This window comes from Aquarana catesbeiana, linkage group LG01 (assembly GCF_042186555.1).
Source record: "Aquarana catesbeiana isolate 2022-GZ linkage group LG01, ASM4218655v1, whole genome shotgun sequence".
NCBI classification, from domain to species: Eukaryota; Metazoa; Chordata; class Amphibia; order Anura; family Ranidae; genus Aquarana; species Aquarana catesbeiana.
The window spans coordinates 849,229,181-849,241,985 of record NC_133324.1 but is presented as its reverse complement, the minus strand read 5'-3'; positions in this window follow the sequence as shown (position 1 = coordinate 849,241,985).

The following is a 12,805-nucleotide window of genomic DNA, read 5'->3' as shown; positions in this document are numbered from 1 at the left end:
CGGACAAGTCCGTTCATTTTGAACGTGACTCAGGTGCGACGGGACTAGAAAAGGATGTCAATCTTGCCGCTTTTATCGGCTAGATTGACACCTTGCGAGCCCCGTCGCGGGGCATACCAGGCCCTTAGGTCTGGTATGGATTATAAAGGGGAACCCCGCTACGCCGAAAAAACGGCGTGGGGCCCCCCCTAAAATCCATACCAGACCCCGATCCGAGCACGCAGCCTGGCCGGTCAGGAAAGGGGGTGGGGACGAGCGAGCGCCCCCCCCCTCCTGAACCGTACCAGGCCGCATGCCCTCAACATGGGGGGTGGGTGCTTTGGGGGAGGGGGGCGCCCTGCGCCCCCCCCCCAAAGCACCTTGTCCCCATGTTGATGAGGACAAGGGCCTCTTCCCGACAACCCTGGCCGTTGGTTGTCGGGGTCTGCGGGCGGGGGCTTATCGGAATCTGGGAGCCCCCTTTAATAAGGGGGCCCCCAGATCCCGGCCCCCCACCCTATGTAAATGAGTATGGGGTACATGGTACCCCTACCCATTTACCTAGGAAAAAAGTGTAAGTAATAAAACACACTACACAGGTTTTTAAAATATTTTATTAAACAGCTCCGGGGGGGGATCTTCCTCCGGCTTCGGGGGTCTTCTTCCGGCTTCGGGGGTCCCTCCGCTTCATCTTCTCCCGGCGTCCGGTTGGTTCTTCTCCGCTCTCCGGCCTCTTCTCCCGGTGTCGCAGGTCTTCGGCCGGCCCCTCCGCTCTCTTCATGTAGCTCTATTGCGAGCGGAGGTCCGGACTTCTGGGCTTCTGGGCTTCTTGGCTTCTCTTCTCTTCCCCCAGATGTTGACACGACGCTCTCTCCGGCTGGACTGGTCTCTGAGGGCTGCGTTGTGACTTATATAGGCGGAGACCCCGCCCCCATATGATGTCACAGTCCCTGGGCATGCTGGGACTGTGACGTTTTAGGGGGCGTGGTCGACCACGCCCCCTAAAACGTCACAGTCCCAGCATGCCCAAGGACTGTGACATCATATGGGGGCGGGGTCTCCGCCTATATAAGTCACAACGCAGCCCTCAGAGACCAGTCCAGCCGGAGAGAGCGTCGTGTCAACATCTGGGGGAAGAGAAGAGAAGCCAAGAAGCCCAGAAGCCCAGAAGTCCGGACCTCCGCTCGCAATAGAGCTACATGAAGAGAGCGGAGGGGCCGGCCGAAGACCTGCGACACCGGGAGAAGAGGCCGGAGAGCGGAGAAGAACCAACCGGACGCCAGGAGAAGATGAAGCGGAGGGACCCCCGAAGCCGGAAGAAGACCCCCGAAGCCGGAGGAAGATCCCCCCCCGGAGCTGTTTAATAAAATATTTTAAAAACCTGTGTAGTGTGTTTTATTACTTACACTTTTTTCCTAGGTAAATGGGTAGGGGTACCATGTACCCCATACTCATTTACATAGGGTGGGGGGCCGGGATCTGGGGGCCCCCTTATTAAAGGGGGCTCCCAGATTCCGATAAGCCCCCGCCCGCAGACCCCGACAACCAACGGCCAGGGTTGTCGGGAAGAGGCCCTTGTCCTCATCAACATGGGGACAAGGTGCTTTGGGGGGGGGCGCAGGGCGCCCCCCTCCCCCAAAGCACCCACCCCCCATGTTGAGGGCATGCGGCCTGGTACGGTTCAGGAGGGGGGGGCGCTCGCTCGTCCCCATCCCCTTTCCTGACCGGCCAGGCTGCGTGCTCGGATCGGGGTCTGGTATGGATTTTAGGGGGGCCCCACGCCGTTTTTTCGGCGTAGCGGGGTTCCCCTTTATAATCCATACCAGACCTAAGGGCCTGGTATGCCCCGCGCTCGCCGCAATAGGAAGATTTGTTTTTCCTATTGCAGCGAGCGCGAGATGCAATACCATCCCCTCGTGTCGTATTTGGTCTGTCGGACCAGCCTACACACGAGCGGGCTTTCCGTCGGACCAGCACACACACGAGCGGACTTTCCGCCCGAAACTGAGTCCGACGGAAAGATTTCAAACATGTTTAAAATCTAGGTCCGGCGGGCTTTTGGGAAGAAGTCCGCCGGAAAAGTCCGCCGCCGCCCACACACGGGCGGATTGTCCGGCACACTCTGGTCCGCCGGACCAAGTATGCCGGAAAGTCCGACCGTGTGTACGCGGCATAAGAGTTCAAACTCCATCAAGAAGCAGGTCTGCAGCACAAGACCAGCAGGGTTATCAAGCTTTCCTGCTCCACACAGAAGTCCGTGATGACCAACACAGCTCTGCCAACATATTGCGGGCAATTAGATCAATGTTGGCCAATTGGTTTGGAGAGCGGGCAGTCACCAATGTCTCTGTTGGGTTCATTGTGACAGATGGAGGTTCAAACATGGTTAAAGCTCTCCAAGATGGATCTTTTGTCGGTGTGCGCTGTTCTGCACACATACTGCATTTAGTGGTCAAGGGTGCAATCCCAGTGGAGAAAAACAACAAGATTGCTAAAATCTTGGACCTTTGCAGAAACATTGCAGGGCATTTCCATCGCAGTGTAGGGGCTAGTCAACTGTTGAGGGAGGAGCAAGAACAATCAGGGCTCCCCATACATCGCCTGAAACAAGATGTCAGCACCCGGTGGAACTATACCCTGGAAATGCTGGAACGCATTTTAGAGCAAAAGACAGCCATCCACAATCTATCATCCCGCCACAGCATCAGGATTGATTCCACACTGGGACGTGATGACTGGTGTATAATTGGGCAGCTCGTTTATGTCTTAAAACCCTTTCCGAATGTGACGGAAAACTTGAGTCAGAGCAATGTCAGCCTAGGACAGGTCATACCCTTGTTTACCTATCTCATAGATAAGATGGGATTGTTCCTAGAAAACAATGAGCCTGTTTGTGGCAGCCCACTTCATGCCGATGTAGCGTCTTTCATCAGAAAGCTACAAGCTAACTTAAAAGATCGGCTAAATGACCGTGTCCGCAAAAGCCCTGAACTCATGCTGGCTTCCCTGTGTGATCCCAGGATCAAAGGTAAACTGGCACTCAGAGACAACAGCCTTTCCTACTGGAAAGAAAAATTGATTGAAAGGGTCCGGAAATTGCAGCAACAGAGATGTACGACGGATGAGGCCGGTTTGGAAGATTCACCTGCCATATCTGCTATTCCAAGGCCTGGCACCATCACTCAAAAACAACAGAGTGGAGCATGTGCATGTTGGGTAGAGGCACTTGACAATCTGCTGGATGCAGGTCAAGCAGCAGGTAATCGAGAGGAGAGCAGTGCCTCTGAAATGGTCAGGGCCTACCTATATGAAGCACCTTTGCTTCCTACAGAGGACCCTTTGACCTATTGGGATGGTAAGAAAAGTTTGTGGCCTGGTTTTGCCTGGTTGCCCAGCAACTACTATCCTGTCCTCCAACCACTGTGCAAAGTGAGAGAGAGTTTTCTCTATTACTGGGAATATCCTTAATCCACACCGTTCACAACTAACATCCCATTTGAAGGAACAAATAACTTTCCTCAAATTTAACCTCCCCAAGCTGGGTTACCCTACCCTTAACTTGTGAGACCTGAATAATTGTTACCATGTGAAGATAGATGGGACCAGAGTGACTTGAGTGTGCGTGATTGCATGAATGAATGTTGTGTGAATGGACAGTGAAGATAGATGGGACTCAGAGGAACCATCCAAATGTTGAGGAAAATCATTTTTTTTATTTGCTTACCACAATAGCAGTTGTCTACTTGACTTTGGTGTGACCCCAAGATTTAAATAGAATTATATTGTTTTAAGCAATCCAAATTTTTCCCTTTATTCCTTCCATCACCCTTTTTTGTAATGAATGTTGTGTGAATGGACAGTAGCAAGGGTTGAAGCCTTGACGTGGCGCTACTGCTCACGTGTTGCTGTCTTTGTAAATACAAATAGCAACATGTGCTAATTTAACCATTTTTGTTTAATGGTTTGGAAATAAGAAACAATGATTAAAGATGACTTCAACAGCATGACAGTTCCTCTTGATGGAGAGACTGTCAACTCAAGGATCAGAATATGCTACCAACACAACATAGCACAAAGAAGCATACAGTTGGAAACGTGATTCTATGCAAGATAGATTAGTTAGTCACTGCTGAGCTGTATCCAGATGCCCAGGACCCCTCCCATTTACCATCTCTGACCCTGGGGACACCAGGGCCCTCTCTGATCCTTCGCCTGTTTCATGACCATCTGCAATTGTCCAAAGTCACCAGCGTGAATGAGTAATCTACCCTGCTGCCATATAACTCAAGCCCTGGAAATGATGACTGCCTGTCAGGTCACCTTGAGGCTAGGTGACAGATGCACTCTGTAGGAATCAGAAGTGCACTGCTAGGTAGTGGACCCTAGGACTGACTGCTGTGGATTGAACCCTGAGAGGTTCAGGAAGCAGGTCTACTGGATCACTAACACAGATCCCACTGGGAGCTAGAGCATAGATTCCCCAGGGCGCAGAGTCTAAAAGCCAGCAGGTGTTCACCAGAGCCTCTAGTGGTGAGGATGGACTGCGCTGCAGTCTGGCTCCAGGTTGCGGCCCCCAGGGTCTCACAGCTCATGCTCACTGTAGACTACAGGAGAAGAGGAAAGAGGCAGCAGGCTGGAACAACAAGCAAGTAAGGGATAAGCCAAGGTTGGGGCCACAAGCAGACAAGGACAACAGTAAGTACACGCCAAGGTTCAGGGTCACAGGCAAACAGGGATGGTCAGGGACACGCCAAAGGTCAGGGTCACAAGCAGACAGGAATAGTAGAGAACAGGCCAAAGTTGGTTAACTGGAATCAGATGTAGGAGACACAGCCAGTACACACGAAAGCTAACACACAATGGTTGATCAGCACTGCTGGCTTGCAGTGCACAGGTTAATATAGGGTTCCCTGATAGGAGCTGGGGTGGAGCCATGCTAGAGGAGAGCTTACAAAAGCAGTCAGGTGAGAGTCAGCTGGTCTCTAGAGATGAACACATGGAGACAGGTATGCTGACAGACAAGCTCTATTGCATAACCATGACACTGCCCTTTGAACTGTTGCCCCTTGTGATTGCGTTAGCCTGTGAACCTCTGTCCGGTTAACTGTTCCCTCATGATTGCAAGCCTGCAACCTATGTCCTGTGAACTGTTGAGGGATATAGTAACCCCTGCTGTAACTAACTGCTGTGTATTCTGGTGGAGGGAAATCTGAATGGCGTGACTGGACACAATACATGGGATTACCCTTTGCACATTGAAATAGTGTAGAGAGAAATCTCATCAATTTTCTAAGTTCAGCCTGATGGTTAAATGTAGAAAAACTACTAGGCCTCTAGTAAGTTAGTAACAATATATGGTCTAGTTCATTTAGATAAACATCACACAAATCTAACAAGGAAAGCAAAACTCAAGAAAACAATTATTTCTGAACAAATTTTTTTTATTTTTAACATAAACAAAACAAACAAAAAATTAAAATAAAAAAAAATTAAAAGTACATTCTCCCCCAACCTGGTGACCAGTCGCTGTAGGGACATATTAATCCCAGCCGACTGGTCACCAAGGTACCGCATAGCCTCCAGGTGTCTCCTGAGGCTACGTTGGTACCCCTCCAGAGCCACATAGTGATGGAGCTGCCGGCGATTGTGGAGGGCCAAAGATTGACACAGCCTCTGGGTTACTGCAAATTGTCTCTCTTGGACCTCCACAATGCGCCGCAGATAATCTGTCACATGTGGCTCTGGAGGGTGGGGAATGTGTGCTTGTTCTGGAGCGGGTGAAGGATGCACTGGGGAGGAGGCAGCAACAACAATGGGTGTGTCACTGTCCAGGTGGAGGACTGTAGAAACCACTGGGGACTTGGAAGTACAGTCAGTCCAACCAGACGCGGGCAGGTCCAGGCCTTCGTTCACAGGGTGCAATTGAAGGATGAAGACTTCACCTGTGAAGAAAAGAAAATACATTAGATAGATAGATAATACAATACACATGGCTTCTTCACCCTAACATTATATAAAGGCAAAGATCTCACAGCCCTTGTAGACAATCCTGTAACATCTTGACATGTTTTCACTTCCATACCAGTTTTCCATTTTTGATTTAGTGAGATGCACCTAATCAATCAATTTGTGTGTAGGAGATAGTGGTGTCTGTGTCAATTCGCTGCGTCATACCAAGTTTGCAGAGCTGTGCAGGAAGGTGTAGTACTACTTTACTGTACTCTGACTGGGGCGGAGCTGAGTGTCCTCCCCGGCCAGAGTACAAAGGGATTCCCCTCTACACATTGAGCAGTGTAAAGGGAAATCTCCCAAAGATTTTATCCACTTGGTCACACGGGCGGCTGGAGAAAATCTTAAGGTGTAATGGACGCCTAAGTGCTACTGCTAACTAATCTACCTCATCCAGACTGACTGACTTTGGCAAACATGGAAGATCAGTTGCACTTGCAGAAAAACCCAGCTATACCAGCTTTTAACATTACACTCACCAAAGAGAAGCCATTCAAGCCATTGCATTTTGGATGACCTAATAAAAAGTTGTTTAATAAAATATAGCAGGCTACTTTTTAAAGTTGATAATTTTGTAAGGCCACTGATTGTGGAATAAGCCCCACTTCTGTTCTAGGCTAGGTAGGTTACTCACTCCTGGTCTAGGCTAGGAGGTATAACAGGTATAACATCATGAGAAAAGTGTTAATGCATGCATTAGGGTCATGCCAGAGATTGAACATGTCCAGGGACTGCCAGCCAATAGCTGGAGATTCTTTTCTGACACACCCCCTCCAGCCTGCTGTGTTATTCACAATGATTAACAGTGATTGACTCAGACTGGGAATCTGAACTGCAGCAAGAAGGTGGCGTGATCAGGGACATTGAGGAAATAACAAGCACAGGTCACGCTAACAGGAAGACTGGAATCAGCTGCAGAGGGGAACTAATATAATTAATAATTCCAGCTAAACCGAAGCCCTGCAAAATAAATCACAAGCTATTCTAGACAAGGTATGCCATCAGCATTTCATATTTAAAATACTATATTTTCCTGGAAAATATAAAAAAAGTTATGCTTACTCCCTGGATCTGCCACGTCTGGCTGTTCTGCCGCATCCCCAGCAGCCTCTACAGGGCAGGTCTCCTCCACCTCCTGCTCAGCCTCAGTAGCTGTTGATTAGTGATAGAAAAGAACATTACAATCTGCAGTGTACAACAATCTCACACATTAGTACAAGAACATTGAAACATGTATGATCACTCAGCAGATACCAACAAGATTATACTAACTTAATGTGGGCGTTGCTGCCTCAGCCTCCTCCTCAGTCTCCCCCTCTGACTGGATGACACCTATTTATAAAGGAGAAATGATGAATGTTAATAAACGTAAATAAATATACCGTAGTGTAAATAGATAAAATTAATTATCCATTAGCATGGTGATACAGGGCAGGTCACTAACGTTTATCTACAAGGCAGGGACATGCATTCACCATTTAGAAAAAAATCATTAAAAAAAAACAAATACGAGGCACTTACCTGTCCTGGTTCCAGCGGTGCCGGCGACTGCTAGGTGCACCGCCACTGATCAGGCGCCTCAGTTCAGAACGGCGACGTTCTGTCAGATTACGTAAGTTGCTCAATCGCTTGCGTTACCTGACAGAGCGTCGCAGAGGCTCTATCTGTCACTGCATGAGCGAGAAGCAATGACACTGGAATCAACAATGGAAGGCTGGACAAATGGAAAAGGAACCACTGTATTAGTGTCACTACTACAGTACTTACTGCACATTGATGACGTGGAGGACTGCTCCTCCGCCCTCTGCCTTCGGCGGCGCTGGAACTGGAGACGATCTTTAAATAAAATCAAACACATCACGGTAAATGACTGTCGCGTTGCATGCTTGACAAAAAAAAAAAAATGTCCTGCACACAATGCAATGCTGACACCAACCTTAATGCCAGCAGCTTTCTTATCTCATCCTCCCCTACAGCTGCTAAGAGCTCCTTCTCATGGGGGAGGAGAGGCACCTGCTTTCCTCTGTGCCCTGACTGCCTGCGCTTACACGCTATGGAACTGCAAAACAAAAAGAAGAGAAACGGGTTCCACAATTAAACTACAATTGTAATCTGAAAATGACATCAACACATGAAACACATGTAGAATGAACCCGTAGAATGAAACAATGCAAATGGAATTTTTGGATTAGGCACATTTTTTCATGTAGCACAAGGTTTGCACATTTATTTATTAACCAAATTTATTGTAAGAAAAACGTATGCTTTTTTGGTGCACAATAAATAATAAAAGACAGGATTGGGATTGTGCCGAGTAAATGTCCATTGTGTCCACTCCAGTCCACCTTTCTATTACGCGCTTGTGTGAACTGTGTATAGTGTAAAATTTTCTTTCTTGTTTCTTTTGCAAAGCATTAACCCACTTGCGGATGTGGACCCCCCCATAGTAACTAAACATATGGCGGGTCCGCAAGCTAGTTAAGTCCAGCCACCGTAACATATATATATATATATATATATAAAACTTTTTTATTTTTCAATAACAAAAAATGTAAAACCCAGCGGTGATCTAATGCCACCAATAAAAGCTCTATATGTGGCGGGAGAAGAGCATAAATTTCATTTGGGTAGTACATCGCAGGAGTGTGCAGTTTAAAGCTGCAACGCGCTAAATAACAGAATATGGACTGGTCAGAAAGGGGGCGTAACCTACAGGTGGTCAGGTCAAGTGGAACTTAAAAGCCACTTACTGTTCAGTTTAGTGATAAGAACAAATAACTGGCATGGAAATATTCCTCTTAAAATGATTGTGGCGATAATATATAACATGTGCAACTGCAAACTATGTGTAGGCTAGGAACACCTATGCGCAAATTTGGCTTTTCACAGGAGGGAGGATAAATTGAAAATTATTTATTCCTTTTTAAAAAAAAAAATTCACTTAACTTTACTGACATCACATGTGATAGCAATAATATATGTTTATGTGTGTGTGTAAAATCAGTGCAATTTTGGAGCTTTTATCATTGTATAAAGGACAATGGTACCGAAATGGCATCAAAAGTGTTCGATGTGTCCGCCATAATGTCGCAGTCACAATAAAAAAAAAAAAAAAATCGCTGATCGCCGCCATTACTAGTAAAAAAAATTGTTAATAAAGATGCCATAAAACTATCCCTATTTTGTAGACGCTATAAATTTTGCACAAACCAATCAATAAACGCTTATTGCAGTTTTTGTTACCAAAAATATGTAGAAGAATACATATCAGCCTAAACTGAGGAAAAAATGTTTATAGATTTGTTGGAGATACTTATATAGCAAAAAGTAAATAAAAACCGCAGAGGTGATCAAATACCACCAAAAGAAAGCTCTATTTGTGGGAAAAAAAGGACTTCAATTTTGTTTGGGAGCAACATCACACCACCGCGCAATTGTCAGTTAAAGCGTCACAGTGCCGAATCGCACAAAGAGGCATGGTCATTTGGCAGCCATACCTCCGTGGCTGAAGTGGTTAAAATGTAAAAAAAAAAAATAATCAGACACGTTACTTACCATTTTATGTCGCTGAATTTTTTGCGACAGGCAGCCGGGTCACGCCGATGGCGATAGGTCTCCTCGTCCTTCCTGGAGATCTCCTCCCACTTCTCCCGCTTTCACTCCGCAGTGGTTTCCCTGGAGCAGGGGCCACACAGAACTTTTTCACCTCCACGGGCCCCATCTCCATCACATTCTGCACTAGTAAACTGGAGATGGCCTCCTCTGAATGGTTTAGATACTCACAAATACTACACTTTCTTCAATTGATCTGGCCCAACAAACCAGAACCCCCCAGGGTCACGACCTATGAATCATGGTGCTCGGACATCATGAATCAGAGGGGTGGGATCTCCATCATTTACTCTTCTTTAGCCATAGCCCTGTCAAAGCCTTCCTACGCTCTCACTTAAAAGACCTTAATATAACCGGGGATCAAGATAAGTAGTATACCTGTTTCCAACAATCTTTTAAGGGCATACTGAATATCTCTGTTTGAAGCCAGCCTCAAAATACTGACTCGATGGTACAGGACTCCCTCTCTCCTCACCAGGATCTATCCTGATGCTTCCCCGCTGTGTTTTCAGAAATGTAATCATGTAGGAACAATGTTTCACATATGGTGGTCATGTCCACGCATAAGGGGTCTCTGGAACAAAATCTTTTCTCTGATACGCAGGGTGATGACAATACAGGTCCCTCAAACCCCAGACATAGTACACCTTAATCTCAAAGTGAATAAAGTAGACAAATACACACAAGCCCTGATTTTCTTCATCCTGTTGGGCACCAAAATTACAATAGCTGCTCACTGGAAAAGAACTTCGGTTCCAGTCTCAGCGGTGAAGCATAAAATATCCTGAATTATGGTGCAGGAGAAGATAGTCAGTATTATCCAAGACAAAACCCGTGTATTTGAACTCACCTGGGAACCCTGGGCCAAATACTGTCACATTCCTTTGTATCCAGGTGACAACCTTCCAGGATGAATACTGCTCTGGATGACCCAACTGATTTTCCCTTTCTTGTCCTCTCTCTCTCCCCCCTCTCTCTGCACCCTTTCCTTTTCTCTTTTTCTATCCTAACCCCCCGCCCCCCCGATCCATGATAATGTATACAAGACAATGCCGATCCTGATTCCTATAATACATACCAGTTGCACAAGGAACAGCAACACTTGTGCTAAGTATGACTGGGTCACCCACTTGCTCTGATACTTGAACTAATTTCTGCTTCGATCCCAGTTGTTAGTTTAAGCCCTGGGAATGTCCGCATTTGGTATACTCACTGTGGCCTGATAATATACCTTAATAATACACCCTCCCATCTTACTCTCTCGAGCGGGGAACTGGGTCGGTGTTACAGAGTCGAGGAGCATGGAGACCCCCCACCCACAGCATGTTTCCTTTAGGGGTGGCTGAGGGAGCTCCCCCTCACCCTCTTCTTTCTTCCTAGCTAGGATCCAGTGAGTGAGACACTCATTTCCCACACCAGCTCACCAGTATGCTTGCCACACTGATATGAAATCATTCTAGAGCTCAAGCTTGATACTGACAGAATGCTCTTCAGTAATTATTCATGTATAATTTATGCTGTATCCTCTGAGTATACCACATGTTATCATGCTGTTCTTTGGGCCATGTCGGCTAGATTATATATTTTCTTATATCCTATGTACCAAACGTTCCCTTTTCAAATGTACTTTGTTTTTGTGCCTATAAAACTAATACAAATCATTGAACAAAAAAACAAAACAAAAAAAAAAGCAGTACAACAATGTCAGAACTCCATATGTCATTTAAGAGGGCAAGTGCAGGGGCTCAAAGAAGAATTTATCTTTCTCCGCCAGGATGTACAGAAGTAAAGGGAAAGAATGTCAGCTTTGGGAGGACGCGTTAAAGATTTAGAAGATGTTTCACAGCCACTGTGTAAAAATATTAAAGAAGCAATGAAAAAATCTGATAGCAATGCTCGTAAGCTGGAAGATCTTGAAAATCGAATCCGACATAATAATATCAGGCTGGTGGGTCTCCCAGAGCATTCTGAGGGAGTAAACCCTGAAGAAGTTGCAGAAACATGGCTATGGCAGACAATCGGGAAAGAGCATCTTTCTATTTCCTTTTTGTTGAAAGAGCACATCAAGTACCTAGTAGGCCTTTACCAGCAGGAGCTCCACCACGGCCATTTTTAATACAATTACTTAATCAACGAAATAGAGACTTTATCCTTAGAAGAGTTAGAATAATGAGGGAATCTCTATTTAATGGATCCAAAATTATGTTTTTTCTGGATCTCTCCAGATGTACAAAAACAGTGTAAAAAAATTTCCTTGTCAAAAGAAGTTTATTGAGTACACAATGTTATAAAGATACATAAAGTAAGTTTACAAGGATCTATAAAGTAAGCTCATTGTTTTACAGTAGGGTTTATGTAGGTAAATATCATGAAATTTCAAATATTAAACATTGGGTTCACGTAAACCTAAATTAAAGATATATATCATTTCCTTAGTTACTTTTGTAGGTATTTAAATGATTTATACCTACTATACATATTGTTTACAAGTAGAGTATATATAGGTCAAATAAATTCTGATAATGAGCTTTAATCGTAAGGTGGAGAAAAGGAAAGAGAAAGAAGAAAAAGGGTTGAAAGGTAAAGGTATGGTCCACAAGGTTGTTCCGCTCGTCAGTTTATTATTCTTTTTAGTTCTCTTTGAAGCCTTAGAATGGGTGTCTCTGTAAGTCATTTAATCTGTTACCATGGCAACAGGACAGAGTCATTGAAGTTTGACAGGAACTGTTGTTTTATCCAAGGATGCCAAAGTTTTTCAAATTTTGGAATTTGATTTTGATCGATGGCTACCATCTTAGCATGGGACATTGTATTATTCATTCTGTGAATTGTTTCTGCTAGTACCAATGTAGGAGATTTCCATGCTTTGGCCACTGTTTGTTTTGCAGCCGTTATTAGTTGGATCATAAGTTTGAATTGAGAGAGTGTTAACCATTCCGGTTTTAGATTAAGTAAAGTTAAATATGGATCTGGTTGTATTATTTTTTTAAATATTTTAGATGCAATCACGAAGACTTCCTTCCAGAAGGTTTGGATTACTGGGCACGTCCACCATATGTGCAAATATGTGCCTATTTCTGGGCATCCTCGAAAACAAAGAGCTGAGGTATTAGGTGAATATTTTGCCACTCTAGCGGGTACAAGGTACCAGCGAGTTAGGACTTTATAATTTGTCTCTAGTGCTAAGATGTTGGGTGAAGATGAC